The 16,844-nt window shown below is 36.9% G+C and overlaps 1 pseudogene; it reads left to right on the top strand.

Annotated features, from left to right (window-relative positions):
• The first annotated feature begins 4,996 nt into the window (after positions 1-4,996).
• On the top strand, positions 4,997-5,100 carry LOC118720291 (annotated as a pseudogene).
• The last annotated feature ends 11,744 nt before the right edge of the window (positions 5,101-16,844 follow it).

Here is a 16,844-nt window from a genome sequence, read left to right as displayed (position 1 = left end):
TAATATCCCCTTCTTTTCAACACCACATTGTAGCTAGCAGTCACAGATCCTTTTATGACACAAAAGTAAGTAATATTCACTGTATAGATATGGCTTGAGATACAGTTTTAGTTACACACAGAAACTGTAAGATAGATTTTAGATGTACTTAACCATCTATAACACACGGAAAAGACACAAGTGCAGTACAAACACAGTTTTATGAATCAAGATACAAATTTATTAATCAACCTGTAGTAAAAACCTAATTAGTATTGAGGGAAATAGGTGAAGGCAGATGCATATTTTTAATGCACATTAATTATGAAGTTATAATGCTACACTTAAAATTATCAGTAGCCAAAAAGTAATTATTCAATAATTATCTTAGGATAACTGAGTCAATAGTTTGGAAGGAATTTACATTAGTTCCCTATCCCAACCTTATATAAAAATAAATTTCAGGACAATTAAAAATTTAAGTATGAGAGAGATTAAAAATGGCGGCAGACTGAGTGAGTGTTGTATGGACATGCTCCCAGGACCAAACTGGAATTACAACTAAAATACAGAAAAACTGCCTGAATAATCAACAGAAGATTCATTGGAGAAGACCAAAAGTGGAGACCATATAGAGACTGGTAAGAGAGGCAAAGGCACAAAAGGGTTGGCCAGGCTCCCACAGACAGCAGCTGAAGTTCCAGGGAGATATCTCAGATGTGGGAAGTTGTCACTCAGAACTCTGGGGTCTAAACCCCAACTGAGCCTCCCATCACAGAGCTTCAGAACTGAGAAGGGTACCCATATACCATATGGTTGTGAAAAGCATCAGAGTTGCTGTCAACCATGGAGAAATGACTGGAAATTAAGGCACCCTCTTAAAGGGCCAAAGCACAAAATTCCCTGCTGAGCCACCCACCTTGTGCTCCAGCAGAGAGAGGGCAGAGAGGACTGAAGCTGAGTGAGCAGAAGCCATGACCAGGAGCCTTGGGGTTAAAACTCAGAAGGAAGACACCCAGGTTTCCTGTACTGAGTCATTCCCTCACACTACAGAGGCCATCTTTCTCATGCAAGCATTAGCCCTACAAGTGACCTTGCCTGGGGGGAAGATAGCTGATTCACCCTATTGGAAAACATCCTGCCCCATGGGTGGGGAGTTGCTCAGACCCATTAAGTGACTGAGAATAAAGATTACCCTATAGGCAGAAGCAATAGCCCCACCCTGCTGAAGTGAATTCTTGCCATACCTGTGAACGATTGCTAGACGACAATTCAAGACAAAATCCTTTAAGTCTGTGGATAGAGGCAGTCTTTGGAGGCTTTAAATCTTTGCCAGATCTAACTAGTCAGAAACAGTGTTTGACACTGTCCTGCACAGGAGATTGAGAGGTATAACATATCTACCTATTACATAGTTACAAACCCAAACTGATAACCAAAATGAGGAGGCAAAGAAACAACCCCAAAATGAAAGAAAAAGAGAATTCTCCAGAAAAAGATAACTGAAACAGAGATAGAAATTTATCTGATACAGAATTCAGACTAATGATGGTAAAGATGCTCAACAGCATGAGAAAAGATATAGTAACTGTGAAAACAGAAATAAAAAATGACATAGCACAAATAAAAAACACACTGGGAAGGAATACAAAGCATATTAATGGAAGCTGAATGTCAAATCAGTGAATTAGAAAACAGAGTTAAAATATCACTCAATCAGAGAACAAAAATAGAAAAAAATTATAAAACAGAAAGACAGCTTAAGAGAGCTGTGAGACAATGTGAAATGTAGCAATATTGGAATAGCAGTTGTGCCAGAAGATGCAGAAAAGGAGGAAGGAATACAGAATGTGTTTAAAGAAATAATGGCAGAAAATTTCCTTAATCTGGTAAAGGAAAAAGTCACACAAGTCCAAGAGACATGGAGAACCCCAAGCAAGAAGAACCCCAACAGGCCCATGCTCAGATACATCATAATTAAAATGCTAATAATTAAAGACAAAGAGAGAATTTTTTTCATATATTTTATTGATTTTTTACAGAGAGGATGAAAGAGGAATAGAGACTTAGAAACATCAATGAGAAAGAAACATTGATCATCTGCCTCTTGCACACCCCTTACTGGGGATGTACCCACAACCAAGGTACATGCCCTTGACCTGAATCGAACCTGAGACCTTTCAGTTCGCAGGCCAATGCTCTATCCAATGAACCAAACCAGTTTCGGCCAAAGAGAGAATCTTAAAAGCAGCAAGAGAAAAAGCAAACTGTTATCTACAAAGGGGCTACACTAAGGATGACATTGATTTCTCATCAGAAACATAATAGGGAAGAAGGGAATGGCATGAAGTACTCAAGGTAATAGAAAGCAAGGATATGAAACCAAGACTACTATATCCAGCAAAACTATCATTCAAAATAGATAATCAAATAAAGAGCTTCTGGGTAAATAAATAAATAAATAAATAAATAAATAATAAAGGCTAAGAAGTTCATCACCACCAGCCAGCATTACAAGAAATGCTAAAGTGACTGCTGCAATGAGAAGAAGAAACACAGAGAGAAACTTAGGCATACAGAATTAAAATGGCAATAAATAAGTACCTATCAATAATAACCTTAAATGTAAATGGATTAAATGCTCCAATCAAGAGACATAAGGAAGCTGAATGGATAGGAAAACATTACCCAATTATATGCTGTCTACAAGAGATGGATCTCAGATGAAAAGATACACACAGGATGACTGGGAAGGGATAGAAATTTTTTTTCCATGCAAATGAAAAAGAAAAAAAAAAAGCTGGAGAAGCAATACTCATATCCGACAAAATAGACTTCAAAATGAAGGCCATCACAAGAGACAACAAAGATCATTACATAATACTAAAGGGATTTATAAAAGAGGATATAATGCTGGTAAACATATATGCACCCAATATAGGAGCACCTAAATATATCATACAAAAAAAAATCTTCTAGAGGACTTTTAGGGACAGGTAGACAATAACACAGCCATAGGAAGGAATTTAAAACCCAGCAGACTTCACTGGATAAATCTTCCAGACAAAGACTTAACAAGGAAATAGTGAATCTAAAGGACACACTGGATCAGATGGATTTAATTAATATTTATAGAACATTTCACCTCAAACAGCAAAATATACATTCTTCTCAAGTACACATAGATCATTCACAAAGATAGACTTCATGTTAGGACACAAAACAAGTCTCTACAAGTTTAAGAAAATTAAAACCATATCAAGCAACTTCTCAGATCACAATGGAATGAAATTAGAAATCAACTACAATCAAACCATTCAAACACACAGAGGCTAAATAGCATGTTATTAAATAATGAATGGGTTACCAATGAGATCAAAAAAGAAAAAAAACCTTCCTGGAAACAAATGAAAATAAACACACAACAACCCAAAATCTCCAGGACACACCAAAAGCAGTCACGAGAGGGAAATTCATAGCACTATAAGCCTACCTTAAAAAACAAAACAAACAAACAAACAAAAAAACACACCAAACCTAGAAAGATAACAACAAGAAAATCCCAGAGTAAGTAGAAAGAAGGAAATAATAAAGATTAGAGTAGAAATAAATGACATAGAAACTAAAATAAATAAATAAATAAATAAATAAATAAAACCAAAAGATGGTTCTTTGAAAGGATAAACCAAATTGATTAACTGTTAACCAGGCTCATCAAGAAACAAAGATAGAGGGCCCAAAAGAATAAAATCAGAAATGAAAGTGAAGAAGTTACCACTGACACCACAGAAATACAAAGGAGTGTAAGGAAATACTATAAACAACTACCGTATTTTTCCATATATAAGATGCTATTTTTTTCTAAAACTGTTAGACTGAAAATCAAGGGCCGTACATGAAAGTCAGCCAAAGAGGGAGCCACATAGCTGTCCATACCTTGTCAAACAGGCTTCCTCCAATCACAAGCTGATGTTGTAATTGGAAGTGGAGGAGGAGGTGGAGAGTATGCAGATGCACCAGGGGCCCAAGCGTTCAGAGACCATAAAGATGTCAAAAAATAAAAAGATAAATACCAGTAAGTGTCTTACTCTGCAAAATTCAAACTGAATATAATAAACTATGCAAAAAAACATGGAAATAGAGCTGCAGATAGCCAACTTGGATCTCCTCCCACTGAGTATATGATCAGACAGTGGAGTAAACAGGAAGAAAAACTCCTTAAGATGCCAAAAAAGAAGAAGGCCTTCAGAGGAAAACAAGCAAAAAATGTTTAAAATATTGATTTCTTAATTTTGGGTTGGAAAAGTAGGGGGCATCTTATACACAGAAAAATACAGTATATGCCAACAAGTTGGACAATGTGGATTCAATAGATAAATTCATAGAAAAATACAATCTCCCAAAACTGAATCAGGAAGAATCAGAAACCCTGAGTAGGCCAGTAACAACTGAGGAAATTGAAGCAGTAAAAAAATAAAAAGTAAACTTCCAGCAAACAAAAACCCTAGTCCAGATGGCTTCAAAGGGGCATTTTATCAAACATTAAAAAAAAAACCTACTAGCACCTATAGTCCTCAAACTATTCCCAAAAAATCCAAAAGGAAGGAACACTTGTAAGATCTTTTTATGAGGTCAGTATTACCCTAATTCCAAAACCAGATAAAAAACACTACAAAGAAAGAGAATTACAGACCAACATCCCTGAAGAACATAGATGCTAAAATCCTCAACAAAAATATTAGCAAATCGGACCCAGCAATATATTAAAAAGATTATACACCATGACCAAGTGGGGTTTATTCCAGGGATGCAAGGCTGGTACAATATGAACCAGGAGGTCACAGTTGGATTCCTGGTCAGGGCATATGCCCAGGTTGTGGTCTCAATTCCCAGTGTGGGGCCTTCAGGAGGCAGCCAATCAATGATTCTCTCTCATCATTAATGTTTCTAACTCTCTCTTCCTCTTCCTTCCTCTCTGAAATCAATAAACATATATTTAAAAAATAAAAGTAAAAAAGCTGTTTCTCAGCCTTTTGGCTAAGACCAAGTGTAGTCTCTGTTTTTACAAGTTTAACATAATTGTTAAAAAAACAATGGGGGTGAAGAATATAATTAATCACAGTCACAGAATAAGATAAATTATGATATCTAATATTAGGAGCCATTAAAATGATCATTTTGGTCTGTCTCTATTGGCATTGAAATAATATAAGAATATGCCATGAAGGGGAAAAGGAAATTTCAATAGAGCATGTCTAGTATGATGACACTTGTGGAAAATATGTGCATGCTTATATGTATGTGTATTTTATGTGGGGGGGGGGATCTAGGAAATGAACAGTATAATTCTAACAATTATTGTGATAAGATGTGTAGCTTTATTAATGATCTTTACTTTTTTCTTCATTCTTTCCTTATTAACTAAGTATTTTTATAATGAAATTGTACTGTTTCACAATGAAGAATAAGTAAAACTCCATTGTGAGAAAAAAACAAGTTCTTTAGCCACTTTCCAAAAACACATGAAGAAACTCCATAATATTTTTCTGTAGAAGATTACCCTAACTTCTGTTACCAGCTGATCTAAGAAACAAAAAGCTAGAGAAATATCCTCCACTGAGGAATCAGTAAAGAAGAACTGATTTTAAACCCGATACACCATGGAATCTAAAACAAACAAACCTCCACCAAACTCATAGAAAAATAGGTAAGATTTGTGGTTATCAAAGAAGGGAGTTGGGAAGGGGGAAATTGGATGAAGGTGGCTAAGAAGCAAAACTTACAGTTGTTAGGTAAGTACTGGGAATGTAATATGTACAACCTGATGACCATAGTTAATTTAACATTGCTGTATGGTTTTTGAAAGTTGCTAAGAGAGTGCTAGTAAATCCTAAAAGTTCACATGAGAAGTTTCGGCATGAGAAGTTATATTAAAAGATGGATGTTAACCAAACATTGTGGAAATCATTTCACAATATATGTATATCAAGTCATAATGAGTTACACCTTAAATGTATAGAGCTGTATATCAATTATATATCAATAAAATTTAAAAAGAAATAAAACCACATCATGGTCATTGAAGCAGACTGTACTAGCTATCTACTGCTGTGTAAGAAATCACCCCAAAACGTAACAGCGTGAAATAACAAACAATTATCTCACATTTTCTTGGTCTAGAGAACATTCTATGGACTTGACCCCAAGTGCAAAGGGAAAAAGGCAAAAATAAATGAATGGGACTTTGTCAAACTAAAAAGCTTCTGCACAGCAAAAGAAACTGACAACAAAACAAAGAGGCAGCCAACCAGATGGGAGATATTTGCAAGTGCTAGCTCCAACTCATAAAACTCAACACCAAACAAACAATCCAATCAAAAAGTGAGTAAAGGACCTGAAAATATACCTCTCCCAAGAAAACATACAAATAGCCAATAGATATCTGAAAAGATGTTCAACCTCATTGGCAATTAGGGAAGTGTGAATCAAAACTACAATGAGATACCACCTCACACCTGTTAGAGTGGCCATTATTAACAAGACAAGCAATAACAAGTGTTGGAAAGGTTGAGGAAAAAAGGGAACCCGCATTCACTGCTGGTGGGGATGTAGACTGGTACAACCACTATGGAAAGCAGTCTGGTGATTCCTCAAAAAATTAAGAATAGAGCTACCATATGACCCAGCAATTTCTCTCCTGGGTATATACCCCAAAACATTGGAATCATCTATTATCAAAAATATATGTGCCCCTATGTTCACTGCAGCATTATTCATGGTGGCCAAGACATGGAAACAACCAAAGTGTCCTGCGATAGAGGATTAGATAAAAAAGGTGTAGTACATATACACAATGGAATACTACTCAGCCATAAGAAAGGATGAAACAGTGCCACTTGCAACAACATGGATGGACCCTGAGAACATTATGCGAAGAGAAATAACTTAGAAAAAGCTAAGAACCATATGATTTCATTCATATGTATGATATAAAACTGAAATTTGTGAATACAACTAGCAGTGTAATGGTTGCCAGAGAGAAGGGGGATGGGAGGGGAAGGGGTCCCAATACATGGTGACAGGAGAAGATTTGACTTTGGGTGGTGGGTACATGGTGCCATATATAGGTCTTAAAACAAAGAGACCCACACCTGAAACCTATATGTTCATTTTGACCAATGTCACCCCAATAAATTTGATTCAAAAACAAAACAAAAACTAAACAAACAAAGAAAAGAAACCTAAGGTTTGTTAACTATTAGGATGAGTTTAAAGAAATAGCAAATTATCACCTTTTTTGAAATCTTACAAAAAGAAGTGACAATTCTAATCAATGTAAACATAAAGTGTCAGGAATACCTGTTGGGTAAGAGCTGGGTGAAGAGCAATTTTTTAACACTGGGAATTAAAGTTGGTTCAAGTTAAGGGCAAAGTAAAGTTCAAGGGATTTCTCAATGTCTAGTGCCATACTGAAATAGTGTCATTTTGTGAAAAGATATTGTGCCATCAGACATGAAAGAAAAGGAGCGTAAAGAGAGGGAAGAAGGTCACCAATTTAATTAGGAGAATGAAGTCAAAAGATAAATGGTACTTGCACCTAGTCATTAAACAAATCACAGATGGGGTAAGAGCTCCAGTTCTAATGTGCTCACTAGGTCCCCCTGCGGTTGCTTATCTTGTCTAAAAATATTCTGTAATTAAAATATTCTCTTCACTTGAAACCTACCAAGTAAATCTGGATTTTTATCTTTCCACACTGAATCTAAACTCTTCATGATATGACTCCTGGTTTCCAAAGTTTCATCTCCACACCAACTTTAATAAAGAAGAAGATTTGTCTTTCAAGTGAGAGGGAAAGTTTTAATTGAAACCACTCTCCAGAGTCAGCATAGAGTTGAAGTAATCAAAACCAAATTTTCTCCCCTGTAAAGAAATCTGCAACGACACGCAGCCTACCTGTGCCATTTTGTGCTGCTTAAGCACCGACTATCCATTCAAATACAACCACTTTTTCTGAAGCACAGTGTTTTTAGTGCAATAATTTCATTTTCCTTCCCCCGGCAAGGAAGTGATATCTTGAGTATGATTCAGCCTCACTAGAAATGTTCCTAATGGAGTCACCAAAAACTTCAAAACTATAAAAATATAGCCTTATATTAAGGGCTTTTGGGGGAAGAAAACCACAGTGCAATCAACATCCTTCAAAAACAGCAGTGATAATTTAATGACCAGCTTCTCACCAAGTTTAAGAACCTTATTTTCCATGTCAGAAAGCAAAGCAAGATCACAAAGATTGTAGACAAGCTTTAAACACACACACACACACACACACACACACACACACACACACACACACACACCTTTCTCTATATTTTGTTTGGAAGACCAGACAAACATGGATTTAAAAAGTCGTGCTAGCCCTAGCCAGTTTGGCTCAGTGGCTGGAGTGTTGGTCAGTGGACTTAAATAGTCCCGGGTTCGATTCTAGTCAGGGGCACGTAGCTTGGTTGCAGGCTCGATGCCCAGCCCTGGTAGGGACATACCTATGCAGGAGGCAACCAATTGATGTGTCTATCTCAAGTTGATGTTTCTCTCTTTGTGTCTCTTCCCCATCCTTTCCACTTTCTCTAAAAATCAATGGGAAAATATCCTTGGGTAAGGATTAACAACAGCAAAAAAGTAGTGCTAAATTTAATGAGAATCATCTACATTATGGAAGGTTTCTTCGCTTTCAATGTTTCAAACACTTACCAGAAAGGATGTTTACAAATACTATCTGTAAAATGAAGGAACTAGCCTGGATTGTCTTTTCTGTCCCTTGCATTCTGTACTTGACACATTTGGCCCATCAACCTAGAGTAGCTTACTAGTAAAATGTCTCCACGTCCAAAACAATCTTACCAGCAGCTTCCTTATTCCACACAGATTTTCCCTTTATTCTTTTGCAGCCCTAGCACCCTTTATATTTTCTCTAAACATCTTAACTAAACAAATTAAGGTGTGGCTTTATCCTAAAAATTAATATATTTACAAAGTACAGAACTATTGGACTAAACTGAGACCAGAATACAATTAACTGGTAATGAAAAGATTATTCATTCTTGCCTTTCTATCTCTTCTCCCTCTTTTTTGTCATTTTATTTTGGTTATCAGCTTTGACAATAGCCAATTATTATTTTAGAGTTCAAAAAACTCCAATCAGAATAACATCAAAACTATTAAACACACGTGTGCACGAACAAACATGGAAACATTTCATTATCTTATGAAGGAAGAAAAATATTTTGCAAGGTCTGTCTTAGCCTTGTATTATTATATGAAAAAAAAGAAAGCATAGATGATTTGAAATCCTCACAAACAATTACGGTACAATAATGAGTATTTCAACAGGCATGCATTTTGAAGTTTTAATTAAAATCAGTAGTGCAATTGATATTGTAATGTCTTAGAGTAGCACTCAGGCAAGCAATCACCTGCTTCCCAAGTGAATGGCAATACATATGCAATTAATTATAGAAGACGGCTGCTGGAACCATGTTGGAATGCAAGATTTAGAGCAAGTTTCACACATTTAACTGTGGAAGGTAACTCCATTGGCACAACTGGAGGAGTAGCTACTTGACTTATCTCAGATGCAGCATCTTTCCTTATTAGACCTGTTATCCCAAAGCTTGCTATAAACTTGCTCACCTTCTCTGGCACTACAAGCAATTCTCCTGCTTCATATGACCAATGCTTACTTTTCTATTGCAGTGGTGAGTAAAGCCACTTGGAGAGCTCATCTCATGTTTGAAGTTCAATCTTCCCCATCTTCCTGCCTCATGAGTGAACAGAGGGTTTCAATAGAGCTAAAAATCGTTTTACCATTGTTTCTATGAGGAATCACTCTTAAAGGAAAGAGATGGGAAAATGAAGAAGGAACTAAAAGTGTGTGGCTGCCCAGCCAGTGTGTCTCAGCAGTTAAGTATCAACCCAGGAACCAAGAGGTCTCTGGTTCAATTCCTAGTCAGGGCACATGCTCAGGTTTTGGGCTCCACCCCTAGTAGGATGCATGCAGGAGGCAGCCGATCAGTTATTTTTCTCTCTCATCAATGTTTCTATCTCTCTATCCCTCTCCCTTCCTCTCTCTGTAAAAAATCTAAAATATACTTAAAATAAAAAAATGTGTGGTCATTGTGTGCTAGGCACACTATTATTTATTTAATAGGCATCACCTCCTATAATCCAACATCAGCAACCCTACAAAATGGGCATTATTATCCATCTTTTCCAGGTGAGGATACTGAGGCCCAGAGGTGTCTCATTACTAAAGTAATGCAGCTAAAGTAATGCAGCTAGCCTCAAAACTGAAATACAAAGCCAGATGAATATCATCTGAAGCCTGTGCCTTTACCTTTACAGTAATCTGGGACATCAAACCAAGAAGAATATCTGAATGGCACAACTGTCATTAGAGCCAGCTAGGAATTGTGGCTTAAATAGTACCAAAGAGAAAAGAGCAGGTGCATCTATGTTGGTTAATATGCCAGAGTGGGAGTTATATGCAGGAAAGTGTGTGTGTGTGCATTTCATTTATTGCCATAGTTGGGGCAATTCCAACTCATTGGTTTTATAGGCTGACTGGATCATCTGCCTGTTCATATGAGGTTATTTCCCACCTATCCATTCTTCACCCCCACGGTTAGAATGCCATTTTCTTGAGCGCCAATTCTAGTTATAGAGTCAGTGTAGTAACACAACAGTATCCCATAACCCTCCAGTGTTTAGAATAGGGTCAGGGACTCTATGTTCTTAATAAACTTTGATTTTTTTCCATTAGTACAAGAGGAATATGCTCATTCAAACCGAATAAAGCAAAAAAAAAAAATTTGCAATTTAACTCATGCAAAATAAACTTTACAAGCAATTTACAATGGTTTCATGGTCACTTGGATGGATATTTGCCATAAACTAGCCTTTAGATAAAGAGATTAAACCTCAGATTAGGAAAAAAAAATAGTTTAGAGCTTTTGGCATGCCAGGCAGGATATCACAGTAAACTGGTGTGACTACAAAATATCAAAATTGGACAAATTACACTTTTGCTTAATTGTCTTCAAGGACTAAATATCTGGAATGGCTACTGTTGGCAAAAACGAAAAAGTAAAAGAACACCACACAAAACAATTACAAGGCTACTACAGTAGTCTAGCATCAGAAAATGGCACAAGAAGATTGCCTGCTTATATCTTTCATCAAAATCAGATTGTTTTGTTAAAACTACAGCACTTTGAAAATCCATTTAGCCCAGCAAGCACATAAAAAAGTGAAAAATTATTATAATCCCTTAATACTCCCTTATATGCCCCCCTTTTTAAATATGTTTTTATTGATTTCAGAGAGAGGAAGGGAGAGAGAGATAGAAACATCAATGATGAGAGAGAATCATTGATGGGCTGCTTACTGGGGATCTAGTCAACAACCAAGGCATATACCCTGACTGGGAATTGAACCATGACCTCCTGGTTCATAGGTCAGAGCTCATCCACTGAGCAACACTTCTGGGCCCTTATATCCCTTGATGAGAGAGAATCATCCATGGGCTGCCTCCTGCATAGCCCCTACTGGGGATCTAGCCAACAACCAAGGCATATGCCCTGACTGGGAATTTAACCATGACCTCCTGGTTCATAGGTCAGAGCTCATCCACTGAGCAACACTGTCTGGGCCCTTATATCCCTTTTACAGTTGTCTGGCTGAATTATATAACCATATCAAGGAAAAAAGACACATCTAGAACATAATATAGGAAACTCTGGTATAAAGCCACATGGTTACAGTAAGTAGAGAAACTATCAGAGTGTACAGAAATTTCAGATACTTTAAACTGGTAAAGCATGGTCAGTTAGCCTATAAAACCAATAAGCATCCTCTCAATCCATAAAGTAAACATTTAAGTAGAAACAATACTCCAGAAAAGGCAATATCTAATATTAATCTATGCTTTTAAGGCACATATAACTGAAGAAGGTAACCATCACAGACTGTCTTTCTTAAAGAAAAAAAAGAAAAAAAAGAGAAGATCATGCTGCATGAAGGACCATGCTACTATTGGTTGATCAGAATACAAGGTTTTACAAAAGCCAGAACACTAAATGTTGAAAGAGAAGTCAGTGATCTAGAATTTTCTATTTGTTAGATTGCCAAAAAACTAAATACAGAGTAATTAGCATGCTAATTCAGAAAGATGAATTGATTTTGAATATCCTTGGGTCACATCCTACTAAATTTATTCTTCTTCTTTATTGAATTGACAATATAAAATGATAGCTGGTTCAAATTCATGTGCCAGGACACTCTAGCTTTTAAAACCCATACTACACATTGCCAAAGTAGAACAGACCCTTTGCATAGGAACTAATGCATTTTGGTATCTTTCATTAAGGTGGCTGTAGTCCTGTTTGTTTTTTAAAGTGATCAGAGAACATGAATGATCACTCAAACGGGAAAAAAATATTTGTCATAAATAATCTTTTATATATCTATATCTATATGTTTATTTATTTCAGAGATGAAGGGAGAGGGAGAGAGAGATAGAAACATCAATGATGAGAAAGAATCATTGATTGGCTGCCTCTTGAACACCCCACACTGGGGATCATGCCCATAACTCGGGTATATGCCATGACTGGAAATGGAACCTTAACCTCCTGGTTCAACCACTAAGCAGTGCCAAACAGGCATAAATAATATTTTGAGATCTGGCTCTTTGTTTGATGGTTGGCCATGGGCACATTTAGACGTAAAAGAAAAGAAGGCATATTCAAGGGGGAAGAGGGAGAGAAAAGGGCTATGGGTAAATCTTATCAGAATGGTCAGGAGCCAAATAGACTGGGTACTTTACACAGAGGTCAGAAAGGAAAGGGAAAGAGAAGGGAGGGAAGGAGGAAGGGAGGAGGGTGAAGGGGGAGGGAGAGAGGGATTTCAGCAGGCAGTAGGGGCTAGAAAATCCCCAGGTAAGGTACAGGGTAGTGATGATTGGTTTTCAAAGTAAATGCTTGCTCTGTGCAATGTGAGTCTATTTCGTGACCTGCAAATCTTCATGATATGTTTAGTGTGATTGGTTTTCTTGTGGACTCCAGTGAAGGGAACAGTTCTATATCAGGGTTGGCACAAAACCAAACAATGTCAGACCTCGTAAACAAAGGGACAAAGCACAGAGGCAGGATGTATTTGAAGGCTCAGCCAGGATTTCTGAACTGAGGCCAGTACCCAACTGCATCTTCAACTAAATCTTACCCGAGACTGCTGCAGTGTCAAGCAGAAATGAGGAGCCAGAGAGAAGAGGCTTATCAAACATGTCTTGTGATGGTGCTAGGAATACCATTCCAAATTCGAATCATAATATCATCACAAAAGGAATTTTAAGAGCCAGAATCTTCTCAGCAATAGGTAAAAAATGAAAAATTGAATGTGGATATAAGGCAAAGTGGAAAATTAAGTGCTATATCATTAACAACTCAATCAAATATATTAATGCTACTTTGAATTTATAGCAGTCAAGAAGCTCATAATGTCACAATGGCATGGCCCTCAATGCAGCATTATCTATAATACACAAGATATAAAAACAACCTAAGTGTCCATCAATGGATAAATTTATATATTTTTATATGTAATTTGTATATATATATATTTGTGTATATATATAATATAATATAATAATAATCTGGCCACTCAGTATATATCCTATATAATAAAAGGCTAATATGCAAATTGTCCCTTTGACCAGGAGTTCGACCAGCAGGCAGGCCAACCACCTATGTCCCCTCTCCCTGGCCAGGCTGGCTGGACCACACCCATGCACAAATTCATGCACCAGGCCTCTGATATATATGCACCTCTGAAAGCATAATAATCTGGCCACTCAGTGTGTGTTTGTGTGTGCGTGTGTGTGTGTGTGTGTGCATGTGGAGAGAGAGAGAGAGAGAGAGAGAGAGAGAGAGAGAGAGAGAATAGTATTTAGACATAAAAAAAAAATCTTGCAATTTGCAACAACATGGATGAACCTTAGCAGAGAGAGACAAGTTCCATAGATAATTTATACGTGGAATCCAAAACAAAATAAAACAAAACAAAAAAATCAAGCTCATAGATATGGAGAACATATTGGTGGTTATTGAAGCAGGGGATAGGGGAAATGTAAAATGGATGAAAGTGGTCAAAAGATACAAACTTCCTCTTATAAAATAAAAAAAGTCATGAAGATGCACTGTATAGCCTGGTCACTATAACAGTATTGTATTGCATATTTGAAAGCTGCTAAGAAAGTGATCTTAAAAGTTTTCATCATAATAAAAAAAAAATATGTAACTATGTGCGGTGACAGATGTTAGCAAGACATTGTGGTGATCATGGATATCATTATGTTGTAAACCTGAAACTAATATAAAGTTATATGTTAATTATATCTCAAGTTTTTAGAAAATAGACCAAGAGACTACTATTTATTTGTAAATAGTAGACAAGATTTCCCCCTCTAAATTTTCAATTTATTATCCTCCTACAATATTCCACTTTAAAATACTCCACATATGGGGTTTATAAGAATGTCTTCAGAAGAATGTGTTATGCCCAGCTAGCCTGGCTCAGTGGTTGAGCATATATCTATGAACCTGGAGGTCACAGTCAGGGCACATGGCTGGACTGCTGGCTTGATCCCCAGTGTAGGGCGTGCAGGAACCAGCCAATGATTCTCTCTCATCATTGATGTTTCTATCTCTCTCTTCCTCTTCCTTCTTCTCTGAAATCAATATATATATATAATTTTTTTAAAGAATGTGTTACCCCCAGACTTAGCTTCTAAAAGAAAAAAAGGGGGGGGGGGAAGGAGAGGTGCTAGAGAATTCCCACTAAAACATAAAAGACAACACAGTATATAAAAATAATAAATGAAAAGGAATCTTGGGGGGAAAATGTTTGTCTGTTTGAGTAGGCTTTGCTTCTTTTTCAATTAGCAGCACTTCCTCATTTAAAAGAAGCATAAATTACATTTCTGTTCAACAGCTCTTTCTGATAGCCAGCTTAAGTGGGAAATTGATTCTGTATGCATAGTTTTATGTCAATACCTATTCAGAAATTGTATTTCATTTGGCTTTAGACCCCACATACTATTTTAGTTCAGCATTTCAGATTCTCTTGCTACTACTTCCATAAAAAATTAACAACAAAAATGCCTGAATATGATGACTCTTTTGACTTAGAATCTGTATTAGTTTCATAAGGCCGCCATAAAAATTACCTCAAATTGGCTGGTTTAAAACACACACACACACACACACACACACACACACACACACACACACACACAGAAATGTATTCTCTGTTCTGAAAGCTAGAAGTCCAAAGTCAAGGTATCAGCCAGGCTGTCTCCTTCTAGAGGCTCTGAGGGAGAATCTATGCCATGACTCTCTCCTCGCTGCTGGTGATCACCAGCAATTCTTACTGTTCCTTGGCTTACAGATGCATCACTACAATCTTTGCCTCTGTCTTCATGTGGTATTATCCTCTCTATACCTCTATGAATCTGTGTCCTCTTCGTATAAGGAGAACAGTCACATTGGAGTAGGGCCCACCCTAATCTAGCATGACTTAATCTTAACTAATTCATATGTAAAGACCCTATTTTCAAATAAGGTCATATTCTGAGGTTCTGAGTAGACATGAATTTTGAGAGAAATTGGGGAAAACACTATTCTACCCTATACAGAATTCAAATCTTAGACTGTAAGCTTTTGGAGGGCAGCCTCCATATGATTCAAATTTTTACTCTCCAAAGTGCCATCCAAAATAAATGAAACACAATAAAAGAATGAAGACTAAGCCCTAGCCGGTTTGGCTCAGTGGATAGAGCATTGGCCTGCAGACAGAAGGGTCCAAGATTCAATTCCAGTCAAGGGCATGTACCTCTGTTGCAGGCTCCTCTCTAGCCTGGGCCCTATTCAGGGTACGTGCAGAAGGCAACCAATTTATCTGTTTCTCTCACATAGATATTTCTCTCTTTTCCTCTCTCTTCCACTCTCGCTAAAAAGTAATGGGAAAATATCATCGGATGAGGATTAACAACAACAACAAAAAAAAATGAGCATTGAGTAAAAGATGTAAAACATGAAAAGTACAAAATGAAAAATATCTGAACTTCAGCAGTTTGTCATACAACTTGGAACAGTTTTTGAACCATTTTCATTATTTTAAGCATATAAATCATACATCAATCCTTGAGAGTCCGTTCCCAAAAAGTCCCCTGGATCACAATGTTAACAGAGGAACCAAGAGCTTCCATTGCTCCTTGTAACAAATTTCATTCTCCCAACAGCTCTCTCAAATTGCAGAACACTTTAATAGCACAATTGTAACACATAAGGAATTTATAAGGTCACTCTTGAAATCCCCCTATCTTGACACAGACCTGAAATATTCCCTTAAGCCCAAGATCTACCACAATTTCATAATAGTTGTTTGTATGTTTTTACTAAGCCAGTAGCAAAATAATATCACCTCCAGGTATGCCTACATATCAATTCAAATTACTGCTTTTTTCAGTGGAAGATGTGGTTGTTATAAAATAAATAAATAAATAAATAAAAATAAAAATAAAAAAACACAAAGAAGGTGGTCCATAAAGCCTACCTTGGAGCATGATCTTGGCCTACCTTCTCAATTTCCTAGCCATATGTGCAGCTATGGTTAGATGCCACCAAGGGCCACTGGATCCAACCATTAGAGTTAACCCTTGAAAATAAAATCTCTGTTCCATTGTTTTCTTTTCATTCATCTCATTTTGAGCTCTCAAAATCTTTTGTCCCTAAAACTTTACTAGGTCTCTT

The sequence above is a fragment of the Pipistrellus kuhlii genome, unplaced genomic scaffold (genome assembly GCF_014108245.1).
Source record: "Pipistrellus kuhlii isolate mPipKuh1 unplaced genomic scaffold, mPipKuh1.p scaffold_m20_p_16, whole genome shotgun sequence".
Taxonomy (NCBI): Eukaryota; Metazoa; Chordata; class Mammalia; order Chiroptera; family Vespertilionidae; genus Pipistrellus; species Pipistrellus kuhlii.
Note: the sequence above shows the minus strand (reverse complement) of the source record. Positions and strands in the feature narration are given on the sequence as shown.